Raw genomic sequence first — 19008 nt, forward strand, 5'->3', positions numbered from 1 at the left:
GCCCGGGTTATCCTGTCTGTGTTGGCCACGCCGGGTGGTAACGGGCGGGGACTGTGGGGGAGTCTCGCCCAGGCCCGCAGGTCGCCACGCTGGGACTCATAGGCCGCTACCAAGGTCGTTCCGAGTTTCTCCCACGCGGGCCCGGGTCAGCTGTGTGGCGACGCTGAAGAGCGCGTGTGCTGGGACTTGCCCTTGGCCGGACCCGATCTGTTCCTTGCCCTCACGTGGCCACCTCGTTCCCGCAGTCATGCACTTGGGTGAAAACGGAAAGATTCAGGAGTCACGAGGACAGGCTTGCCTTCCCCAGTTGTGGCACTGCGCTGAGGGAGAGCCATGGCTCATTAGTTAACTCCGCGGCGACCTGCGGTTTCAGAGCCCCGGCTGTGGCGCAGCGGGGAGGATGTTGCATCGGATTCGAATTCTGACTCTGAATTGCTGCAGTGTGTCACCTTGAACAAACGCTAGGTATCTCAGACCGAGTGCTCAAGAATGTGAAATACTAGCACTGTGAGAGGAGACCGGTGTGGACTGGTTAGGATTGTGTAAAACACAGCAAAGATGCATGTCCTGTCTGCTCATCGGGGCTTGTGGCGACAGGCAGTCCTAATTCAGGTATTCTGGTTACACGTTCTTACCGAGTAAGAATCCTATGAGCTAAGATAGAAGCATGTGACTGGAACTCAATAGATGGTCAGGAAATGTTCATTTCCTCGTTACTTTTTCCTATTCGAATGTGCCTGTTTTAGAATGTAGGAGAAGGTAAGAGGATGCCCTTTTCGCATCCTGAAAGTTTTCCCATCCTTTTGAAATAAAGATTACTTCCTGGTCCCCTGCGTGGTATACAGCCATTAGATTAGTTAAGCGCATTTGACTTTTCGTTTTATTGCCTGAGAGATTAAGTCTTGAGGGTCATGGTGATCGTTAACTATTCCAGCCAGAAATTCCTGGTTTAGAATGCTCTAAAACTCTCTCTGCCGTTTTATCATCTCCAAAGGTAGGGCACGGAATAGCAGACACAAAGATGTTGTAAGTTGAAGCTTCACCTGATTGTCCTCTGACCTATCTCCTCTGGTAGAATCAGAATCGTATAGTTTATACAGCTCTGTTGACCCCAAGGTCATAGCTGGAAAACAAAGTTCATGTTCCAGGACACTGACCCTGTAATGTAATTCTGGCATCTTCAAATGCAACACTGTCTGCCCTTACTTCATTCCAAGGTTATAAAACGCTGAATAAAAGGACTGGTTTGTTAAAGGCTGTTAGTGTTCTGCCAATTAAAACAATTTTTAAAGTAATTATTTGTGAGGAAATTGCTCATGACTTTCACCACTGTTTTTGATGTGTTTTGCTTCCGTCCTGTTCATGGTCATGCTTTTGCCTCTTGAAATTGAGACAACCAAGGTGAGGCAGCCATAGTGAATAAGGTCTGCTCAGGCACAAGAGCAGAATCCTGAGGCAGAGTTGTAAGATGTGGAGGAATGACTGTGACCGTGCTTCAGAGAGGCTGCAGTACTCTGAGACCTGGCTGTATATTGGTTGCCACCACTGTGTTTTCAGGCAGAGACAAATTTCTCTGCCTCTGGAGAAAAGTTAATGTTTGGAAATAAGGTTGTGTGTGTGGGAGGGGGGGAGATTCATGTGATGGTTGTTTTGGGTTGGGTTTTTGTTTTTTTTGCCGGGGGGGGGGGTTGTTTTGGGTTTTTTGAGACAGGGTTTCTCTGTTGTAGCCATGGCTGCCCTGGAACTCACTATATAGACCAGTCTGGCCTTGAACTCAAAAAGATTCCCCTGCATCTATCTCCTGAGTGCATGCACCACCACATCTGGCTGTTGGTTTTAATATTCCATTTGACATGACCTAGAGACATGGGAAGAGAGTCAGTGAGGGGTTTTCTTGAGCAGGTTGGCCTGTGGGGGTATCTGTAAAGGACTGTCTTAATTGATGTGGAAAACCAAAGCCTGAAAGTATGTGGCACCATTCCCTAGTGCCATACAGCTAGGGTTTCTATTGCCATGATGACCACCATACCAAAAAGGAAGTTGGGGGGAAGTTTACACTTCCACATGACTGTTCACTACTGAAGGAAGTCAGGACAGGAACTTAAACAGCGTGAGAACCTGAAAGCAGGAGCTAATGCAGAGGCCACTGAGGGATGCTGCTCACTGCCTTGCCTTCCATAGCTTGGTCAGCCTGCTTTCTTATAGAACCCAGGACCACCAGCCCAGGGATGGCACCAACCGCAATTGGCTGAGACCTGCCCTATCAATCACCAATTAAGAAAATGTTCTACAGGCTTGCCTACAGCCTGATCTTGTGGAGGTGTTTTCTCAATTGGGGTTCCCTCCTTTCAGATAACTCTAGCCTGTGTCAAGTTGAAAAAAAATTAGCCAGCATATCTGGTTTGGGTCTCTGGACTATATGAGTGGAGAAGGGTCTGGAGAGATGGCTCAGATGTTAGGAGCACTTGTTCTTATAGAGGACCCCAGTTTCATTCCCAACATCCACACAGAGGTCCACGATTGTCCAGACTCTGGTTCTAGGGAACGTGACACCCTCTTTTGACCTCTGCAGGCAAAGGTGCATGCATGTGGTACACAGACATAGCATTCAGGCAAACACACACATCAAATGAAAGTAGATGTTAAGATGTGGAGAAAGGACTTGAAATAAGCTTGTTCCCTAACTAGAACAAAAAAAAAAAAAAAAAAAAAAGATGTGGAGAAAGCTAGCCTGGCACTAAGCATGCATGCATTCACATGGATGCAATGTGACTAGTTGTCCTAAGCTCCTGTCACCTTGATGTTCCCCACAGTGATGGCTGGAACCTGAAATCAAAAGCTAAAACAAACCCTTGCTTCCCTAAGTTGCTTCCTGTCAAGAGTATTTTATTACAGCATAAGAATGAAAGTAGAACATAATATAAGGAACCCTAGCCACTACACAAATAGCATTGGTTCCAGTATTCTCTCAATGCTGGGAAAGTGTAGTAGTCAGCCTAGAGAATCTAATCCATGTTAGAATGGGGGCCTCGGTACAAACTTGTTCTTGGGTCTTAGGAAGCCTATTAATAAGTAATTAAACTCAGTCTGAAGCCAGACTGCTTGCTCTGCAGTGCACTAATCTCATGACCCAGGGCAAATACATCCTTTACCTGGTTACTTCGGCTTTAAAGAGAAAAGATGTAGGGTCCCTGCTTCACAGGGCTGTTGGGAAGAGTAGATGATCAGACTGTGCAAGACTACTCTAGAAGGCATCTAGCGGATCTAAACACCCTTTCTCTTTATTCCAAAACCAGCTGTTAACAGAGTCCCCCACCACCTTCCTTGTTCCAGCCATCAGGGCCAAGTGCTTCCAAACTTCTTGCTGCAGATAAGAGGCCAAACAAATCAGCTGCTGCCAGAGGGGCAGGGGTAGCAGTGTGATACATGGAATGAGAGTATCCATGCCTGAACGGCTCACAGGGTTGTTGGGGTTTTTTAATGTTTATTTTACTTTGAAATATGTATTTGTGGGTGGATATGTGCACTTGAGTGCAGGGGCCTGTGGAGGCTAGAGGCACCAGATACCCCAAGAACTGAAGTTACAGGCAATTGTGAGCTGCTTGATGTAGGTGCTAGGAATCAGATTCAGGTCCTTTGCAAGATGGTATGAACTTTTAACCAGCTCTCCAGCCCCTAATAATGCTTTTGTTTTATTTATTTATGCATTTATTTACTTGCTGTTGTGAAATAATCTTTATGTATACTGTGAAGATGTGTCTTTGCCAAGGTGCCTTCTGATTGGCTTAATAAAGAGCTGAATGGTCAACAGCTAGGCAGGACAAGGTTAGGTGGGACTTCCAGGCACAGAGAAGACAGTGAAAAATAGATAGATAGATAGATAGATAGATAGATAGATAGATAGATAGATAGAGAAGAGAAGGTGAATCTAGATGATGGAGAGACGCCAAGAGAGGAAATAAGAGATACAAAAAGGAAGAAAGGCAAAAAGCCATGAGGCACAACATAGATTAATATAAATGGGTTATTTAAGTTGTAAGTGCTAGTGGGGCCGGGTGGTGGTGGCTCACACCTTTAATCCCAGCACTGGGGAGGCAGAGGCAGGTGGATCTCTGTGAGTTTGAGACCAACCTGGTCTAAAGAGCGAGTTCCAGGTCAGGCTGCAAAGCTTCACAGAGAAATCCTGTCTCGAAAGATAGATAGATAGATAGATAGATAGATAGATAGATAGATAGATAGATAGATAGGTACTAGTGGGACAAGCCTATGCTACAGGGCAAACTTTGATAAGTCTCCATGTTTTGTTTTTTGTTTTGTTTTTGTTGTTGTTGTTTTGTGAGCTGGTTGTCCAAAGAAAAATCCATCTATGATTTGCAGTGACTTGCATGCTAGGCAAGCACTCTACTGCTAAAGCCAAACCTCAGCACCCTGCCCACTGGGTCCTTAATATGGCAGTCAAACACAAAGCAAGGATCTATGGGCAAGTATCCCCACCCCCTCCCCACAGAATTCCAGACAAAAAGACAGTACTACACGTGGACATTGTGAGCTCAGAGAAACTTACAGTTCAGGAAACGTATCTGCAGTCACCATCCAGTGTACGTGAATGTACATCCTGGAAAAAGTCTGTTGTGGAAAAGAAACTCAAGTGGACAGGGGAACATTCCCTAGGCAGACAGACCAGAAACAATGGCAGTTGCAGAGGTTACCCATAGGACCTGAAGGGAACAGAGGAAGAGAACATTCCTGGCAGGTACCCTCCTAAGGGAGAGCCTGTTCCTCTATAGTCACTTCCTTGTCCCCAGGTAAATGAGAGAATTATAAAATCTGCAGTGTGATTACATGCTTCCTCTGTGACAGGCACATAGCCCATGTAAAACACTATGAGTACTTTCATCTTATTTTACAAAAGAACTGAAGCATAGAGCATGAAGCCAGTTAAATCCAGTTAGGGCTCTAACAAACTTCAAATACCCCCTCCCAGAATGTCAGGAAGCCCAAAGGCAAGTCAGGTAGATTTGGGTGTTAATTCTTATTTGCACTTGACACATTTATTTCTCTCTTCTATTTGACTCTTGTATTTACAGCCTATATTTAAAGTCTTTCTGGGGCCCTGTTGGAATAGAAAGGGGCACTTCTAGACATGTCTCCAAGATTGGCCCCAGTTTCCCTAGAGTAAGAAACTCGTACACATGCTCGCTCTAGAATGAAGTTGTGCCTTGACATTGGAGTGCTGAATACCCTTTTCTCTTTAAGTCCTCCTGGAAAAGAAAATGTGTTATGCAAAGCAAAACTCTCCTGTGGGACAGGGGTGATGGCTCAGTGGATAAGAGCACTTGCAGGGCAAGCATAAGGACCTGAGTTTGAATCCCCAGAACCCATGTAAAAAGCCAGGCATGGCCACATGTGTCTATAACCCTAGTACTGGGGAAGCAGGGGACAGAGAGAGGGATTCCCTAGAGCTCCCTGGCCAGCCAAACAAACCTAAACAGTAAGTTTCCAACTAAATGAGAGACCCTTCCCAAGGTAGTCAGATGGAGGGCAATAGAAGAAGACAGTGAATGTCCTCCCCTGCCCCCCCCTCTCTCCCTCTCTCTCTGTGGGTGGGGGTGTGAACCACTAATAATCACTTGGGATGCAGAGACTGGAAAATCATGAGTTCTAGTCCATCCTGAGCTACACAGCAAGACTGTTTCTAAAACCAAATGGCATCAGAAAAGTAATGACTCAAGGAAGGAGTCCAGTCCCCACCACTTCTACATCTGCTTTGGATACTACTGACCTCTCCATCTCAAGACAATTTCACATCTTCCTACTGCCCATCTCACAGACCAGGCAACCAGTGTCCATGACTGTCCACACTTGATTCAGGGGAACCTGAAACCTGAAGTAGAGGTAGAGTACTTTGAAATACCCAGCCACCCAAGCTCTGATGAGAAGAGCGCAGTTGAGGTAGGTCTCGGGCCAGCATCTCAAAGCACGAACAGCTGGACTTTGTTGTGCCAAGGAAACCAGTGGTCCATTTGACTGTCAACACAGGAGTTGGCCTCCCCACTCCAGACTTTACGTGCCTCCTTCCTGATTACTCATCATGCAGCGGCTTCCCTTTGGCTTGTGTTCACATACGTGGGTGTGATGTGGCAGAGGGAGAAGCAGCAGCACAGCTCTCTAACATCCTACAATGGTCCAGATGCCCTGGCTGTCCTTTGAGTCAGCCTCAGGACCGCACAGCATCCTCAGACACTTCTTCAGAAGGACTTCAGACGTCAGAGGTCTCTGCGGAGACCCACTCTGAGACTCCCCGTCTTCTCCAATGCTCTGTTGTCTCAGCTCTTCAACCAAAAGGAAAGCATTGCTGGAACCCCTGTAATGGAGATCCTTCTCATTGTCCCCACACCCCAGGACATGTGATTTTAGCCCAAGAAAGTGAGGGGGTGGCAAGACATGAATCATCTACACAGTCATCTCCAGGAGGAGGGAGGCAGCTTTGGGCTCAGCATGGCTTCCCCTAGCTCTTCAATCATCCACCAAATAGCCTGCTGTGGATCTTGATCTGCAAGGTTGACCAGCCTGTGTCCTCACAACACACAAACTCCTTCCTTGTACTTTTAAATACCGACCATGAGAACAACAGCAGAGCAGGTCAAGTCAACATTCTTCACACCCTGCCCCTGCTAGACCTGCCGCTCCTGGGCCTGACCCACACTCTGTCTGCTAGTAGACTCTCTCTGCTTGATCATTCACTCAGCAAACATGGCCAAAACATGAGAGATTATGCCAGGCCACTTGTCCCCCAGGCCACCCCACCACTGCAAGGAACCCCCTTTTGCTAGCATACCCTCCAGTCAAGTCAGGACCATTCATTCCTTTGATCCCTTCACCAAAAGAGGGCTCTCTAAGAACAACCTCACAGGGCTCAATGGATAGAAAAATCATACCTGTCTTGGGGCTGGGTAAGGGGAATTTTATCATAGCTTTACTAGTCTCTAATGCTAAGTGTTTGGGGACCCAAGAGGTGCTCCAAGCTGGGGATATAGAATCAGGAAATAAAGTAGGAGGGTTATGAGCTCGTTCAACACCATGCTGAGCTATAGAGCAAGACCATGTAGAAAAAAAAAAAAAAAAAAAAAAAAAGGCTAGGGATGTCCCTCCCTGATAGTGCACTTACCTAGCATGGTAGAAAGCCTGGGATAGTTAGGTCCTTAACAGAGGGAAAGGAAGAGAGGGGAAAGAGAGAGAATGAGAACAGATTTCAGCTGTTTGCTTGGCTTACAAGCAAAGCTTTACTTCTTCGTTTTCACTGGAAAAATCTATTTCCAGTGATGGAGGCTAAAGGTCTTGTCCTCTGCCTGGCTCCTCAAAGAGTGGTCATGGAGCTGCAGCAAGGGAACTTGCCAAGTCCCCACCCCAGATGTCTAGAACCAGCATGCATTTGTGGGAAGGGGGCAGTGGGGATCATCAATCCTAGAGCCTTGTGCATGTTGAGAGTGTACTCCGCCACTGTGCAGCAGCCTGGCTCCCAGAACACCCAACAAGCTCCCCGTGTGATTTGGACGCATGTGGCAGTTTAGGTAACAATTACAAAAATAATGATTCTTGTTAACCCACAAGTTTAGAAACAATGTGTTTACATATTCTTTTTTAGTCAGAGGCTGAAAGCCACCACTCTTTTTCTGTATTAAGTCCTGTTTTCCTGAGTTCCTGCTATTGAACTCCCACATAGGCTTTGAGGTCAGACCATCTGCAGTGAGAGGCTCAGCCACTTATCTGCCCTGACCATGACTTGAGGCAAGTTGCTTCACCTCCCTGTGTCACTTGTATCTGGCATCTGTAAAGCATTCATTTGCATACCGATTGGATTTGACTGTCCCAGATTTTAGTTCTTGCTTGTTTGTGAGATGAAGTCTCATGAGTCTCAGGCTGGCTTGAACTCACTCTATAGCCAAGGATAATCTTGAACTCTGCCTCCACCTCCTCGGTAGTAAGTTTACAAGTGCATGCCATCCTACCCAGTTTATGAGGAGCTGGGAACCAAACTCAGAGCTTCATGGATGCCAGGCAAGCCTTCTACTAACTGAGTTACAGCCCCTAGCTCCATTTGTTTTTGAAACATAGTCTTGCTAGTAGACTAGGGTGGCCTTGAACTTGTGAGCTTCTTTCTTTTGCCTCCCAAATACCAGGATTATGTTCATGTGTTATCCTGCCCAACCATTCAGATTTTGTGGAGGTCACATTTACTATCTTTTAAAATGAAATGATTCTGTAGTTAGTAGGCTCATCCATTATTCTCAGATTCTGAAATTTAACTGTTACCCATTTCAGTCATGGTAGGTAGCACATCTCTGTACCCCAGCATTCAAGAAGCTGAGGTGGGAAGACTACAAATCTTAAGTTAAGATAATTTATGTGATAAGATGATGTCTCAAAATACATGCATTCATATATAATGTGTATATGTGTGTACAAAAGTGTATATGTGAAGATATACACTCACATTTCAGGCTTATCTGCTGTACCACTTGACACCCACCACTGAAAGAATTTAACTTCTTGTCACCTTGTACAATTCCTTTGCCTTTTCCATAACAATAATTTGTGAGAGCCTAAATATACTTTCAGAATTCACTCTCTGGGTTCCAGATACCTGCAAAGGCATTGTTTCATTTCTTCTTCACAACTCTGTAATATGTGCAGAGCAAGTGTTCGCACCCTATCTTATAGGAGAATAAGTCCACAGCCACACAGCTAGTAAATAGGATAGTAAGACCCAGGGTCCTGGTCCTACAGGCCCTGGTGGGTGCTGGATAAATTAAATAAAAAAAATAACAGCAATCATGTGTTGCATTAGGATTCAAACCAAAATATCCACCCACAGGGCTGGGGAGAGAATATGAGAATATGTCATCTTCCAAGATGGCCTCAACTGTGAATACTGCATTCCATTGTCCCCATAGGAGCCCATATGTATCAGACTTGAGTTTTGACTATTTAGTTCTGAAAACATGGTCATTGGAACTATTGGGCTAACCAAAGCCTATAATCCCAGATCCTTAGAGGCTGAGGGTAGAAGATTGTTAATTAAAGACTAGTCAGGGCAACATTGTAAGATCCTGTCTTAAATTTAAAAGAGGGTTAAGGGAACTGGAGAGATAGCTCAGAGGTTAGAAGCATATATTGTTCTTGAAGAGGACCAGAGTTCAATTCCCAGCACCCACACCAGGCAGCTCACAACTACCTATAACTCTAACTTCAAGGGGTCCGATGCCCCCTGACCTCACACAGACATCACTTACACATAAGTGATAATGGCTATTCTCTAAAAAGAGGATAGGGGATAGGGCTTAATGGTAGAGCGCGTGTTTAGCATGCACAGAGCCCTAGATTCAATCGCCAGCACCAAGGCCAGAGGACAAAACCTATTAGACTAACAGCTAAAATTAATTTACTGCAAGAAAATCCCCAAATTCTGTATTAAAAATAATAAGTCTCAAAAACAGCTCCACAGAAAAAGTTACCCAATTAAAGGGGCACCTCCTAGAAATCCCAATTTTCTAATCTAACTCCCCAAATAATCACCATTAACAGTTACACACACACACACACACACACACACACACACACACACACACTGGTATTTGTATTTTTTATAATGTATGCAGTTTTTCTTTTTTAACCAAATGAAATCATACCATGGAATTATGTAACTTGTTCTTTGTTTTGTTACCACTGTCTTAAATTCCTTTGTAATCTTCCTGATTTTTTTCCTTGGATTATCTGCATAATAATAACCTACTATAAAGTGTGTCTGTCTGTCTGTCCTTGTGCAACTATATTGGCTGGGTTGTAGGCTACATGAATGTTTTTATTATTTATTTGATAATGTACCAACTTAGACACCAACCCAGCACACACAAGGAAGCACCCAGGTCAAGGCTGAGGGGTGTTTTCAAATCTCTTTCAGATCGCATGTGGCCACCCACATCTCCCTGTCCAGAGCCAGCCTCTCTCTCTTTTTACTCTCAGTTCTTTGAAATCTTTTGATTCTTATCCTCAGCCAAGCAGCTTTTCCTCTGCCTTCCCCTTCCAGCCTGAGACCTGTCATTTCTCAGTAAGATTGTCTCTCTCCCCTTTCCACTAGCCCTGCTTCTGTAGACCAAGGTTTCTTTCTTCCTCCCTCCACCCTCTTCCCAGCCTGTCTTCTCCCAAACAGCCTCCCACAGCCCAGCTGATGAGTGCCTCCTCCTCCCAGCCATGTGGGGTGTATGTTTGCTTACCCAGTGAGGTCATCCTTGCCTGCACCTCCTTGCTTGTTGACATCCCCACCTCCACAGAGCCTGCCATTGGCATGGCAGTTGTTATGGGGTCATTGTGGGTAACCAAACTCTGAAGAGACACAGTTCTGCTGCCAACAACTTTAAGTCTGTAGTTAGCAACTCGGAAAGGCTGGCTCAAGGATCTTGCTGCCAATAAATAGCTCATGATTAAGCCAGCTCTTTCCCTCACCTCCTGGTGGTTACCACTTTCACTTCTTATCTCTCTTGGGCATCTAACCCAGGGCCATTCAGAGCACTTCACTGACGTTTACAATTCTCTGAACGTTTGGCTGCTAGCTCTAATGGGGCCCTGGGATGAGGGGCAGGGGAGGAATAGATGCCGAGGGAGGAGTAGTGTCTGCTGCTCAGGATCCCAAGGTGAATTCAGAACATCCTTGATGCTCTTGGTCCATCCAGCTGCCTGACATCTCCCTGGCTATAGGAATGAAGATCAGGGCCTTAGGGACCCCTGACCAGCATAGGCTAGCAGATCTGACACAAGCCTGAACGATGAGAGAGCTGCAGATTGTTGTGAAATCCAAGATGAGCATCTCCAACTACCCCAGGGTGTGTGGCGGGGAGGGGGGGGGTGTCACTTAGCTCCTCTCACCCTTATTGTCTTCTTTGTCCCCATCAGGCTCACTGTCCAGGACTTCTCTCACTGTCCCCTGTTTCACCTCTAAACATCTCTAAGTTGCCTGTGCTCTGACTTCAACTCCTTTCTACTGCAGGTTCCCTGAGATAGTGGTTCCCTACCCACTGCCTTCCTGCCACCTGGTGAGGCCCCTATGACCCTCTACATCCAAACACTCCAGCCTGATGGAGTTCTGTGTCTGTGTGTGTGTGTGTGTGTGTGTGTGTGTGTGTGTGTGTGTGTGTGTTCATACACTCCAGGCCTGAAACTCACTGATTCAGTGAGGCTGGTTAGCCAGCTGAGCCACGGGAGGCTCACATCTCTGCCTCCCAGCACTGGGATCAGAAGTGCACACTGTCATGTGCCTGTTTTAACATCAGTACTGGGGATCAAACCCAGGTCCTCGAATTTTTAAGGTGAGTATTTTTGCCCACTGAGCTAGCTCTCCAGCCTAAGCTAGGCTCCTTTTTTAAATTAACATGGTCTCCAATGACTTCCGTGTGCTCTCCACCTATCCAAGTCCATCTGGATCTCCTTTGCCAGGCCTCATTATCTCAGTCTCATTGTAGAGTCTCACCTAATCTGGGTGTGCTGAAATCCCCACCTCCAGGCACTTTCCCGATAACCTTGTGTCTCCTCCCACCATTCTGGTTTTGGTTTTGTTTTTTTTGGTGGGGGGTGAGGATGGGGGGTTGAAACAGGGTTTCTCTGTGTAGCTTTGGCTCTCCTAGAACTAGGTCTGGCTGGCCTGGAACTCACAGAGATCTGCCTATCTCTGCCTCCTGAGTGCTGGGATTAAAGGCGTGGGCCACCACCACCGGCATCCTCTCACCATTCTGAATACAAGCTATATAGCTCTTCCAACAATTGCAGCATAGTAACCCAAAAATGTCTCCAAGCAGCAGCCCTTTCAGGACCCCCTGATGGAATAGCCAGAGTGGCATCTCTCCCAGCGAGGTACTCTGAGGCTTCCGGCCCAACCCCACTGCTCTTTGAGTCTCTGAACTCCACAGCCCAATGGTCTACATCCTTCGGTTTCACCCAGATTACTGCCTCCTTCCATTCTTACTCCTGCCTCTCTTCCTGGATGATTTGGATGCTAGGTGACCCAATTCTATAGACATCCTATGTGCCATTGTCATCCTCAGTCCATTCTGTGGTTTGTAACCCATGATGAAGACCTCTCAACCTTTATCCTTATGTTTGTCCCCCTGGGATCTTCTTACTCAACTTTAACTCTAAACCAGTGTCTACCCCGCCACTGGGTCTGGTTAGTCCACTCTCTTTACCCACGTACTTATTTAGCTGACCCAGCAAAATACTGAAGTGGCATCTTTGTGGCCTGCAGTCAGAGCACAGGCGACTTAGCAAGGATTAGTAAATTAATAAGCTCAGGGCCAGACAAGAAGACCAATGAGTGAGGTACCAAGGAAGGTATATATTAGAAGGTGGAAGGCCCCAGGGTGACCAGACCCAACCCTTTTGCAGCTAGGCTGGGCAATGAATCACCAGTTTTACTTCCTCAGTGAGGTGTCATGCCTGCAGCCATTCCAGAGGCAGCAGTGTCCCTCATTGTCTGGCAGGGTGCGGGGTGACCTGCTTTCCTCTGGGAGGAAGAAGCAGCAGCCCTCAGCTAGCCCAGAGGTGTCAGCTTCTCTTCTCACCCAGCCAGCAGCACTGCACCTCATGTCAGGTGCTGCCACGGGCTCTGACTTCCGTCCGTGCGAGTGTCCGTACATGTGTGTGTGTGCATATGGTAGAGTCAGAGCTGAGGGGCTCACTAAAGAAAGAGTGGGCCTGCCCCTCCTCTGCTCATGACCCACTCAAAGGCAACCAGCCAGAGTCTGCCAAGGAGCTCCTGCTGGCAACATTTTGATCATCCTAAGCATTTGCTAAGTGCCATCAACACACTGACTTAAGTGTCGAAGGGTGTGGGACTGATGTAGGCTGTGAGGGTGGAAGAGAAGACAAACGGGAGAAGAAAGCAGATGGAGCGAGGTCCAAGAAGACAGGAACACATGGAAACCAGGCACCTAGACTAGACTCTGGTTTCTCCTGCCCTTACCGCACTGTCCTCTGAGTCCAGCCACTCATCTGTTGTCACCTTCAGCTGTTTCCCCGCCTCTACACCCCACTGGAACCAGCCTTTACAGTCTTCTAAGCCATTATTTTCTACCATTGCCTATGGGACACAATCCAGATGGCTTTGTGTAGCCAGGGCTTTCCGTGACTGGGCCTTCTGTCCATCAGCTTTATTTTCCATTGCTTCACAAGGGGGAAAATGTCTACTGTGCCCAGCCTGGCTTGCTATTGACACCACTCCCTTCTGTGCACTGAAGCAGCCATGCATGGTTATTGAGCAAAAGGCAACCTTAGAATTTTTTTATCTTGTCTGTTTCCCCATAATTATTCACTGAGTACCAGTTAATTCTCTCAGAAATCTTACCTGCTTCCCAGCCTACCCCCTGGTTCCTTCCTTATGGTAATCTTGAGCAACAGAAAAGCTACCTGAATTCTTAAGAAGAGAACTCAAGGCTTAGAAGAGACTGCTTCCCCCTAAACCGGAAGAATCCTGGGCCGGAGAGCTCCAGTCAGCTCAGGATCTCTTTATTCCACTGGTCAAGGTCATCCCACTTTACCTCCTGAAGTGAAAATCATATGCACTTGGGAACATGGGCCACCCTCACTTTCTATGATTGGCAAGCGATGAGCACACTAGTGTCTTCGTCTATGCAGGATACTGAAACAGGGTCCCGTAGACCTGTGGCCTGGAAGCAACGGAAATGCACCCCTCACAAGAAGCTGGGAAGCTCAAGATCAGGGTACCCACAGATTTGTGTCCATCCTCTTGCTTTGTCCACATGACAGAAGATCGAAGGAGCTCTCTGCAAATCTCTCCTAAGAGCATTGACCCTATGCATGAAAGGTCTACCTGTGGTCTAATCACCACTCTCCAGGCCTGCCTTCTGATGCCACCACATTTGGAGTCAGGCTCAACACAGGAATTCTGAGGACACAATCTATTGCAGATGGGTCATAACTACTCTCTCTTAAAAAAAAAAAAAAGAAAAGAAAAGAAAAGAAAAGAAAAGAAAAAGCAGAACTAGGTAAGTAGTTAAGCTTTTGGGTTTTGTTTGTTTGTTTGGTTTTGGTTTTTTTTTTGGGGGGGGGAGGTTCAAGACAGGGTTTCTCTGTGGCTTGGAGGCTGTCCTGGAACTAGTTCTTGTAGACCAGGCTGGTCTTGAATTCACAGAGATCTGCCTGCCTCTGCCTCCCGAGTGCTGGGATTAAAGGCGTGCACCACCACCGCCCGGCTCTTGTTTTTCTTTTTTTTTCTTTTTTAATTTACAAAGTTGCTGAGTGTGTGTGTGTGTGTGTGTGTGTGTGTGTGTGTGTGTGTGTGTGTCTGTGTCTGTGTGTGTCTGTGTGTGTCTGTGTGTCTGTGTGTCTGTGTGTGTTGTCTGCTATTGAACCCATGTCTTCACATTAGTAGGATAGGAAAATAGTCTGAACAACAGCTTTACTTACCCCCTCAAATTCAGTGTAAAGATGAAATGACCAGGGTTAGAGATAGAACGCAGTTGACAGAGTTGTGCTTTCTTAGACTGCAGTGTCAAACTCAGTCTCCAGCACCAAATAAATTGGGCTTAGTGCTATGGGACTAAAATCCTAGCACTTGGGAGGTGGAGGCAGGAAGAGCAGAAACTCAAGGTCATCTTGGGCTACATAGTTCAAGATCACCCAGGGTTACATAAGATCCTATCTCAAAAAAAGACAAATACTTTCCTCCTCCTTCATTTGAGATTGATTGATTGATTGATTGATTGATTGATTGATTTGGTTTTTTCGAGACAGGGTTTCTCTGTGTAGCGTTGGAACCTATCCTGGCACTCGCTCTGGAGACCAGGCTGGCCTCGAACTCACAGAGATCTGCCTGCCTCTGCCTCCCGAGTGCTGGGATTAAAGGCATGCGCCACCAACGCCCAGCCATTTGAGATTTTTTAAAAACCATGCATGAGTGGTTTTGCCTGCATGTATGTCTGTGCACCATAAATTCTGTGCCTAAGGAGGTCAGAAAAGGATGTCAGATCTCCTGGAAATGGAGTTACAGAGAACTGTGAGCTACCAAGTGGGTACTGGGAATTGAACCAGGTCCTCTGAAAGAGCAGTCAGTGCTCTTAACCGCTGAGTTATCCCTCCAGCCCAACGTTGTTCCTTTGACACACAGCACAATGCTATCTTAGAAAGCATTTGGTAAGGTTGAAAGAACAAAGACCCAGGTATGTGAGACTCTGCAGATCCTACCTGGAGCCTTCTCATCAGCTTTCCTCATGGAGGTGGCGTGCCCTCTATTCGAGAGGCAGGAATGTAGCCTACCACGTCTGCTACTTTCTCTATAAAAGATGTGTGGTCACTGTTCTCGTAGACAAACAGAATCGTGACAACATTTTGCAGTGTGATCTCATGATTTACATATCAATTATGTTTTATGATGCTATTTTGACAGTTACTAGAAGGCTTTATAGCTGGAATGTTGCTATATTGAGATGGGAGATAGGGACATCCTTCCCCACCCTTGCATTCCTCTCAACTCTTGCTCAAGGTGAGGCTGTCCTATACCAGAGGGGTGGGTTAACTCAAAAGGGCTGCTTATTACCTGCCATTGTTCCCTTTGAATGTCTAATCACCTCCTGCCATTCCAAAGCTCCACTGTATGTGCCCCATCTCTCAAGTCTAGGTTTATTTTCTTAATTTCTAAACTTTTTTGGGGGAGGGTGGGGGGTTGAGACAGGGTTTCTCTGTGTGACAGTTCTGGCTGTCCTGGAACTCACTTTGGAGTTCCTCACACTCAGAGATCTGCCTGCCTCTGCCATCTGGAGTGCTGGGATCAAAGGTATGCACCACATCCACCAGCTGAATTTCTAAACTATTAAGTCTAAAGACAGTATTGTAGGGATAACTAAGTTCTGTGAACTCACTGTTGACTCATCTCTACTCCTTGGCCCAGGGGAGCTCCTGCTTTGCCCTGCCCTGGCCCAGTGGATCCCCCTGGGAAGACAACAGTAGAAAAATAAGATCCTGTGGGTACCATCATTTACCTTCTGTCAGTCACTCACAGATACCTGATGGCTGGGTTTCCCTGGCCAGGTGCTATCAGGGTAGTCAGGGGAGCAAATGGTCACCAACACAAGGGTTCTGTGACAGTGCAGCATGAGAAGAGCAGTCTTAAGGCGAGCCTGAGGCAGCAAGTAGACTGCAGAATGTGAGGGGTATGTTAAAGGAATAAAGGGGAAAAAAATAAAGTACCAAAGAGGAAACATACAAAAAGCAGGACTAGGCTCTAATTCTTATCCAAACCATGGAAGTTATAGTCACTGTCAATAAACCCCCAGAGGGGCCTTCCTTGTAATGAGGCCAACTTCACAGTCTGCAAAGCAGAACTGGCCATATGTGTACAGCTTAATTCTAATCTGATCAGGTTCGGATGCAAAGCTCTTCTCAGTTTAGCAATGACAGAGTATCCCTGTGATTTAGAATGGAGCTTTCTACCTCCAAGTCCCAACAAGCACCTTTTGCTTTTGGTGCTAGGGTCTCATGTTTGCTGAGCAAGTGCTGTACCACTGAGCTGCATCTCCAAACCCACAACAGGCAGCCTTGTAAAGAATGAAATAAAGAAAATACCAGAGTGCATCCAACACTGTAAGTATTCTTAACTGAAAATTGTGTTACAGGTGTGTGTGTGTCTGTCTGTCTGTCTGTGCAAACTGTTGATAATATAAAATGTATTTCTTAGTGTGGGTGGAGGCTAAAAATGTTTTTAAAATGTTGGTTTAAAGGAAAATATCCATGCCTCAATATTACACAAATATTATCAGAGCTGTGTCTTTCACTGGGAGAAAGAGAAAAACAAAATTTGGCTACTGCACCTGGAAAGCTCTGGTTGAGGGGGAGGGGGACAAACACACTACCAGGACAGGATGTAAAAACCACACTGTCTAAGGGGTGTCATGGGAGAAACCACCACCTTTGGGCCCTGGTGGCTGCTTCTGACACAGGCTGGGGAAGAAAGGAAAAAAGTATGTTCTTGAAGAAGCATGGATACTAAGCTACAGCCCCAGGCCCGATGGCCGGAACTGCTATCAAGACCTCATGGATACCGAGGAAAGATGCAAGAGCTTTTGGGACAGATGGGAACGAAAAGAACAAAAGGGAGCAGATACTGGCTTTATCTTCTTAGAGATGTGGGTATATGCCTTGTTTGTTTGTTTTGAAGGGAAGGGGATGGAACAATGGAGGACAGCAACTCAAAGGCCAGATGTTGCCTTTGTTTCCACCCTAGGACTTTTTACAGATTTACTTCAATAACGATTGTAATTAAGATGCAGGACCCAATAAGCCCAATGGTCTGATAGGAATGATCTATATTTAGATTTTCTTCTTATGTCTCGCTGTCTAGCTAGACCCAGTGTTGACCTCTGGTTACCAGGCTCAGCTTAGTCCTTCGCAACATGAAGCTAGCTGTTCTTGCTTTCTTTCTCTTCTCATTTTCTGTTTTCCCTGCTGAGCCCCAGCACAGCTGGGAGGGCACAGGAAGATGAAGTGTTTTCTGCCAGCGCCTCCCCCTGACACACCTGGGGTTGCAGACAGGTTGGCTGCAGAAAAACACAGCAGGATGGAGAACTTTGATTTCCTGCTTTGCAAACAGGGTGTGGCCTGTGTTTCTACTTCTGCTTCTCAGATCTGACATTAGAGAGGAAAGAAAACAATGAAACCAACCAAAGGAGCGAGCATATTCTCTCTCCCATATGCAAAAACCCGTTTTTGACTATACATACAGAATGCTGTGCATCTGCCCTTTCCTAGGTAGTTACTGAGTCAGTCATTGGAAAGGGGCAAGGCAAATACCCATTACCAAGATGTAGTTACGGAAGGGTAACATCTGGAGGCAAGAGCTCAACAACTGTGCTCCAGCCTCCCGTGGACTTCTTCCTCTTATGAGACTGGGAACTCTAAGAGGTCACTGGAAAGTCATATATGATTGAAGATATAAGGGATACACACACACACACACACACACACACACACACACACACACACATATAAAATTACATTGCATGTAATACCTACTCTTCACTCTCTGACCAAGCTCCCCTCTTGCTCTCAGTGAGTTCTGCTGTTTGAATTTCCCTCATCTTTTTTTCCTGTACCTGTCTGAATCCTACCAGCAAGGATTATCTCAAACCGCTTCTCTTTCAGGAAGCCAACCCACAAAGAACTCTCAGAATTCATAAAATCCTTATAGCACTGAAGTACTTATGGCTAATAAAAGGAGTCATTCGTCCCCTTCTGTGTACCCTCATGATGTTCTATGTTCTTTGTCACTGAGCGCGTGGATTCCTGGAATATGGGGGACAGTTAACTCAGCCTCTGTGCCTGCCCCAGAACTGAGTATATAAATAGGGTTTCAGAGCTGAGTTCTGACTGATTAACACCTGGGCTCGGTTGTTGGGTACCTTTAGAAGGATTTTAAATCACCATGATCCATCCCTGCCCTGGTCAAAGTAGCCATGGCACCAGTCACTTAAGGAGATGACAGGGATTAATTAATTGTTTAATTGTTGTTTCATGCATAATAAAAGTTTAGTTACTTTTACTATAAAGTAATAAGATGGAGGTCAAAGGACATTATTTTTTTAAATTTAGTTCTGTTCTTTGATTTTAGGGTTCTCCGTCTCCTTCCAAATTTTATTTCATTTAAATTTTAACTTTGCAATGGCTCCTACAGTAGTTAAAACAAAAGGCTCTGTTTAGAGAAGTCCTGTTCCTGCTTCATCCACTTTATCCTTTCCATCCTGTCTCTGCCATGCCCTGCAGGTAGCTAATCTCATTAGCCTCTGTTTTTTTCCCCTTCTTTCTATTTCTGTTCCTTTTTCCTTGAACAAATAGGTACACGCTCTTACTTCTTCCCCTAGGAGGTATCCTTGAGGTAATTTCTTTCAAGACTAGTTTTTCAAGACTGCCTCACCACCACCACCACCGCCACCACCACCACCATCACCA

The sequence above is a fragment of the Cricetulus griseus genome, chromosome 6, assembly GCF_003668045.3.
Source record: "Cricetulus griseus strain 17A/GY chromosome 6, alternate assembly CriGri-PICRH-1.0, whole genome shotgun sequence".
NCBI classification, from domain to species: Eukaryota; Metazoa; Chordata; class Mammalia; order Rodentia; family Cricetidae; genus Cricetulus; species Cricetulus griseus.